Source organism: Myiozetetes cayanensis, unplaced genomic scaffold, assembly GCF_022539395.1.
Source record: "Myiozetetes cayanensis isolate MyiCay16 unplaced genomic scaffold, myiCay2020 scf5-8, whole genome shotgun sequence".
NCBI classification, from domain to species: Eukaryota; Metazoa; Chordata; class Aves; order Passeriformes; family Tyrannidae; genus Myiozetetes; species Myiozetetes cayanensis.
Window position 1 is genome coordinate 87,450,776 of NW_026087742.1, and position 6,584 is coordinate 87,457,359.

Here is a 6,584-nt window from a genome sequence, read left to right on the forward strand (position 1 = left end):
TGTGTATTATGCCACTAGAAAGTATAATATTATGCTTTAGTTCCCTTTTTTTTTTGCCACATTCCTTTTTGATTCAATTGTGATACTCACACCATGACATTTTAGTTTTCCTTAGTAGGGATGCCTCACTAAAGGTTCTTTTAAGACTGATGTGAATACAGCAGTAAAAATGCAGTGTTATGGGAAATAAATACACTGATATATATTTATATGTATTTTTTTATATTTTATATATATATATTAAAATCAATTTCACACAAAGGGGAAATTTTAAATCTTTCAGGTACAATAGGCCATGCTGTTACTGCTATTAATACTCTTGGGAACATGGTGTGACTCTTGGAGATGGTCCTGAGCAGGGTCAGGATTTGAATTTGATGATCCTTGTGGGTCCCTTCCAATTCAGCATATTCTGTGACTCTGTGATTCTATGATCTCCATATGGAAACAACATTTTAAAATTTAGAGTGGTCTTTTGGACACTGATAGCATTTCTTTAAGGTACTCAAACAATAAACTGCTTTTTAATAACAAGAAATATCCACTTTTTTTTCCCCTGCTTTGAACTCATGCCTAGTTATACCTTCTTCTGATAGGGAATACTCTAAAAGATAGAGCCAAATCTCCTCTTACTTCATGGAATATGAACAAAATGTGTTCTAGTAAAGATATCCCTGCAAACTTTTATCTTTTTAGTTTTTTAAAACCAGGAAATTTCTTACTGTCAAAGCAGGTTGTGTTTTCAGCTTCAGACTTGCTACAGAATAGATTTAAAAAGTGAAAATTCAATGCAGAACACCTCTTGTTACCAAGACCAGGATTACAGAACAGGCAAGTTTTTTCCTTTTACTGAAAGTTTTTACTTACTGGATAAGTGGATCCTCAGACTTATGGATAGCTATTTGGAGTAGAAAAAATGTGCATGCAATAAATGTAGATATTTTTGAACATTATAATAAAAGATCTATGGCAAATTAAACAGTTTTTCACTGATGAGTTATATTTTCAAGTGTTTACTCTGTCATTGCTCACTTCATCGCAGATATAAAGCATCTAATGTTGCATTTTGTTATTGCCTCGTTCAACTTTGTGCAGTGTGAGGTCCTGTTCGTAAGGATCCCCTCTGGACAAACCTTACTGTCTCTGTGGAAGCTCCCCAAAACAATTCATGCCAGTGTAGGAGACTTGGTTTATTCCTACAGTACCATTTCTTCCCACAGGAAGAATATTAAGCCATATGTAAAAGCAGGAAAGTCTGTTGCTATACATTATGAAGATTTTTCACATAAGCTTCTGAGCAAGACAGAACATTCACTTCCAAGATTATTACAGGATCAGTTCTTAATACAGTCTGAGTCCTGGGCATCTGATGAACAAGAAAAGATGATAAGCGAGTTATCTTGGAAACAAAAGTCTAGGATGAATTTTGAAGTTGGAAAGGGATCAGGAGAAGGTACAATGAGGAAGTGCATGGGGTCAGAAATGAACCAAATTACTCTGAAACACACTGCTGTCTCATTGACTTCTGTTAGCCAGACATGTAGTTATAGTGAGGAAAAACAAACTCACTAAATGGCTCTTGTACTGACACTACTTTTGTATCAAGTATCATGGTCAACCAAGAAAAAAAGAGGAAAGTAATCAAGCAAAACCTGACAACTCTTATTGTGGTATGCCAGCAGTGAACAGCATGGCCTTGACAGAAAGAGAAGAGGCAAATACAGACAGTAGCAAAGAACATTTACAGAACCAGGGGGTAAGTATGTGACCGTAATAATGAGTAAAAAATGCTGCAGTTGTCACAGATTTTTTGGTATTCCTTGGTGATTAGTAAAGAAATCTGAGCTATGCATTACAATGGATGTCTTTCCACAGATGCTATCACATTTGTAGTGTTAGAGAGAAAGCAGAAAAAGAACTGTGGAATATTTTACAGTACCATTACAATTTCAGTCAGTTCTGAGGCCCACATCTGGTCCTGTGTTCAGTTCTTGGCTCCTCAATAGAAGAGGGACATGGACATATTGGAGAGAGTACTGCAAAGGACCATGAAGTTGGTAAAGGGATTGGAGCATTTCCCCTATGAAGAAAGGTGGAGAGAGCTGGGACTATTCAGCCTGGTGAATAGAAGTCTCTCATCTGAAGGGAGGGTATGAAGAAGAGGGAGTCATATGAAGAAGAGGGAGTCAGGCTCTTCTCAGTGATGCCCAGTGACAGGACCAGGGTCAATGGGCACAAACCTGAAACAGGAGGTTCCCTCTGAACACCAGAAAACAGGTGTTTTTATGGTGAGGGTGGTGAGGGTGGTGAGGGTGACCCAGCACTGGCAGAGTTGCCCAGGAAGTTGTGGAGTCTCCAGCCTTGGAGACACTCAAAAACTGCCTGGACACAGGGCAGTCTTGAGCAAGGGGATAACCTTGCTAGATAACCAAATAACATCCAGAGATGCCTTCCACCCTCATTCTATGATTTTGTGATACGCAACTTACAAAGAATCAAAATTTAAAACCCATGGTTTTAATTAAAATTGGCTATTTTACATGAAGCAGTTTGCCCTTGTCGAATAACAGAATGACAGTCTGCCCTGTCTGCCCTGTGCAAAAAAAAAAAAATCTCTGCTTTCAACATAGAAATAAATAAACATAGAAATAACAACATAGGAATAAACATTAAAAGCTTAAAGATGATTCAGTTTGGATGTTTTAAGCTTAAAATAAAGAGAACCAAGGCAATTTTGTTACAGAACTATACTGTCCACATAGAAATTTAATGTCCTTTAATTTCTGACCCGTGCTTCTCTGGTTTTGGCATCTCAAGGGACTCCTGAGTGCAGATTTGCTCTAGCTTCTTAATAGAACAGAGTCATCCTGCCATCTCGTGGGTGAACAGGCACTCAGAGATTCTGACCAGCTAGAAATTAGTCTATCAGCTTTAGAATTAAACACAGGGAATTTTTTCAGGGTGTGCATATTGCTGTAATCTCCTGAAACCCATATGGCATAACTTGTAAACAGCAGCTCAGAATCTGGCATTAAGAATACAGTGCTGACTCTCTTATAATAACATATTTTAAAGGAACAGAAGTGTCTCTTTGCCATATAACCACAGTCATACAGAGATGTATGCCCTCAGTTGTAAAGCCTTGTCAGTGGATACTTCATATATGAAAAAGTATACACTGCATTGCAGACAATAAAGAAATAACGAAGGGACAGGAATAAACAGTGACTCATCTCACACTGATTTCAGTGGCTAAGCCTCTGGTGACTTCCAAAGTATGAAAATCAGCTCCTGCTACTATGAAATAGGACAACTTCAGAGAGCATGTAGAATGTTCTGCCCTCACCACATATGCATTTAATATACACAAGCCCTTTGTGTGAACATATTTAATGGTTTGGTCTTGGGGTTTCCTATAGCGTTCAGATTTGATGTCCTTACACAGTTCACATGGTTGTGAAGCCCAAAAGACTGACCACTCAAAGGAATTTTTAGAAGTTTTTGGAAGTTTTTGTAGAAAGCTACTATTTGTGGTATATGCAACATTAATTTCTTGCAGGATTGGACAAAGTATGTTTGGAAGATGATATGTAAAATTGATAGTATATTCTGTTGAATTACAACTTTATATTCCTGACTCTTTCAATATTTGAAAAACTACAGCTATTGTTTTAGAAACACATCATGCATATCCAGCTGTGCTGTGGAAAGTGGGAGAACACAGGATGCTGCATACCTTGTTTTGAGCAAGGGCCTTGGTACAATCTCTGTTAATGATATACAGATAAGTCTGCAAATGTGAGTGGGACCAAAACAGTGGGACCAAAGTCCATGGGGGACCAACATCCAAACCTCAGATCACAGCACATTACCAGAGGCATCCCTCAGGGACTGATATCAGCACCAATACTATTCAGCACCGTTACTGATGACCTTGACAATGGGACAGACTGCACAAGCAGTGGATTTTCAGACAGAAGACCAAACTGGGGAGGGATAGGTGGCCCACTGGAACAGAGGTCTGCTGTTTTGGACAGCAACAGGCTGAAGAAATGGTCTGATAGGAAACCCACAAAGTTTAATCCAAGGCATGTACAAAGTGCTGCATCTGAGATGGAATAAACTCAGTACAAGCAAGGCACTGACATAATGGAGTCCAGGGAAAGACCACCAAGAACACAGGTCATTCAGGGAGAAGATAAGAGGCCCTATTTCTATCTACAAGAATCTAATAAAGACAGAAAGAATTTACAGAGCCAGACTTTTCTTAAAGGATGCCAGAGATGGGACAAAAAAGTAATTGGTATTAATAAGAATATGGGAAACTTATATTACATATTAGGAAAAATAAAGTCACCATATGCACGGTCAAATGCTGGAAAATGTGCCCAGAAAGGCTGTGAAATCTCTGTCCTTCTAAGTATTTGGATATCAGTTGTAAGTGCTCTGACGACAGGCTGGATCCAAGGACCTCCAGAGGCTCCTTTCAACCTGAATTATTCTGTGATGCTCTGATGCAGAAGAAAGTTTGAAAACTTTCAACTTGTGTACTTTAAAATTTCTGAGAAACATATGAGGCTTTGACAGACACATTGTCAGTCTGTAACCTCCTTTTTGACATCAAGGACCAATAATGCTGAAAAAAACTATCAAATATAACTTAGCCTCTGTTAAGAATTAATAAAACTGGTATATAGAGATCAAAGAAATAGATTAAAATGGATTATTACCAACTAAACGCAAACAGGTTTAGACTGCGTTTGCAAGAGTTGGACATGCTGCAATATTGTTTCACAGTTTAGGTTTTTCTAGTACCTTAGGTTTTTTTAGCTAGTACCTCGGCACAGTGTATGTTGGATGGAAAGAAAGATGTGAAAAACTGTGAGAAGTACCTCGTCTTCCCTGGTTAGTTGGTCAGGTGGTCAGAGCTTCATACAAAAATCTGTTTTCCAATATTAATGCAAACTTTCATTTTTGTTGTGGCATTTTCAAACGGAAAATTTGAGCTGTAGCTATTTTTAGTCGAGTTATTTCTCTGTTATGTGACTATGATTTCATTAAAACTGTAGTAGTCTCAGGAGTAAAAAGTGTAAAGTTTATTCTCCTTTCATATACATTCACATACCACAAAGCTATGACTAACTATGACATTAGTTGAAAGGACCACTTGAACACAGCACTTTCTGGTGCAGATGAAAGTTTAGAAACTTGAGAGTATTTCAGAGGGATATGATACCAAAAGAATGTGAGAACAACTCATGGAAAATACTTCTACAAAAAAGTGAGTTAAAAAAAAAGTTTCCAAACTGTCACTAACAAGACTCAGTTTGTGAAAGTAAAAAGCTGATGACATTTTTCTTCATCATTTTATTTGTTGGGTGCTATATAGCTTTGAGACTGTCATGTAAAATCATTACAATTTTTATGATATGCTTTTAAGTTTTAAAATCAAGTACTAAGTCCTAAACCCCAAAATACCACAAAGTATCTTGTACAAATTTTTAAAGCAGTTATAGTGAGTTAGATTCTTAGCTGACTTTCCTGGAGCTGTGCTGATTTACATTATCCAAAGGTCTGACTGTTGTTATATACATATTATTTCAATCTGTGACGAGGAAAAGAAATGACGTGAGAGAGTCAAACTCCCCAGAGTTTCTTTGGTTCACCTCAGCAGTGAAAATATGCAAGAAAGCCAGCTGTGTGTAATCTCTTCCTCCTTTTTAGTGTACCCTGCTTCTTCTACCTCTGAAGTGACATCTGTTGCAATTGGAAACTTCCACATTCACAGTTGTCCTGGGTAATTCCTGAGGGAATGATTTTTTTCCTGCCATTATCAAAGTAACTTTATTGAGAAGTATAGTGAATCATTGCACAGTACTTAGCAGAAAAACTATTTGTGTAATTAACAGTGGCAAGCATTCATTTACTCAGGCACATCAGAAACTCAGAAGCTCCTGATGGAGCTATTGTTCCAATATATCAACATTTAGCTAAAAAAGGCAGCTCAACTACTGGCATGAAGGCTTACTTAGAAGTGAATACATACACTCTCTTTGCAGTAATGGAGCTATAAAATGTTTCATGTCTTGAAAGTTTACGTTACTCTCCCCCTGAAGGAGATGGTAACACAGAAAAAAATAGCACTAACATGGGGACATTTCTTATAAAAATATCGTAGGATCATATCTTTTGTCGTGTCTTTTTTTCCTTAGAAATTATTTTGGTTTTGGTGTTTGTGTTTTGTTTTGGTTTTCTTTGGGGGGGTGGTATTTGTTTTTTTGGTTTTGTGTTTGTGTGTGCGTTTTGGAGTCCTTGCAAAATATCAGCCTTTCGGTTTTAGCTCTTTCCACGTCCTCATTCTCAAATCAGCCAGAGAGGTGGAGAGGAAGCTGTAGCAGAGATAAAAGGTGGTGTACTTAGCCTAATATACTCGTTCCTAACCTTCCATCCCGTCTCCACCACATTTCTTGGAAAAGAGTCCTACAACGGGGGTTCAGCACAAAAACGGAGGAAGAGGCGTTTCTGCTGAAGACAACGGCAGGCATCACCTGCCTTTTCTTCCCCTGGGAGGTTTTGAGAGAGAA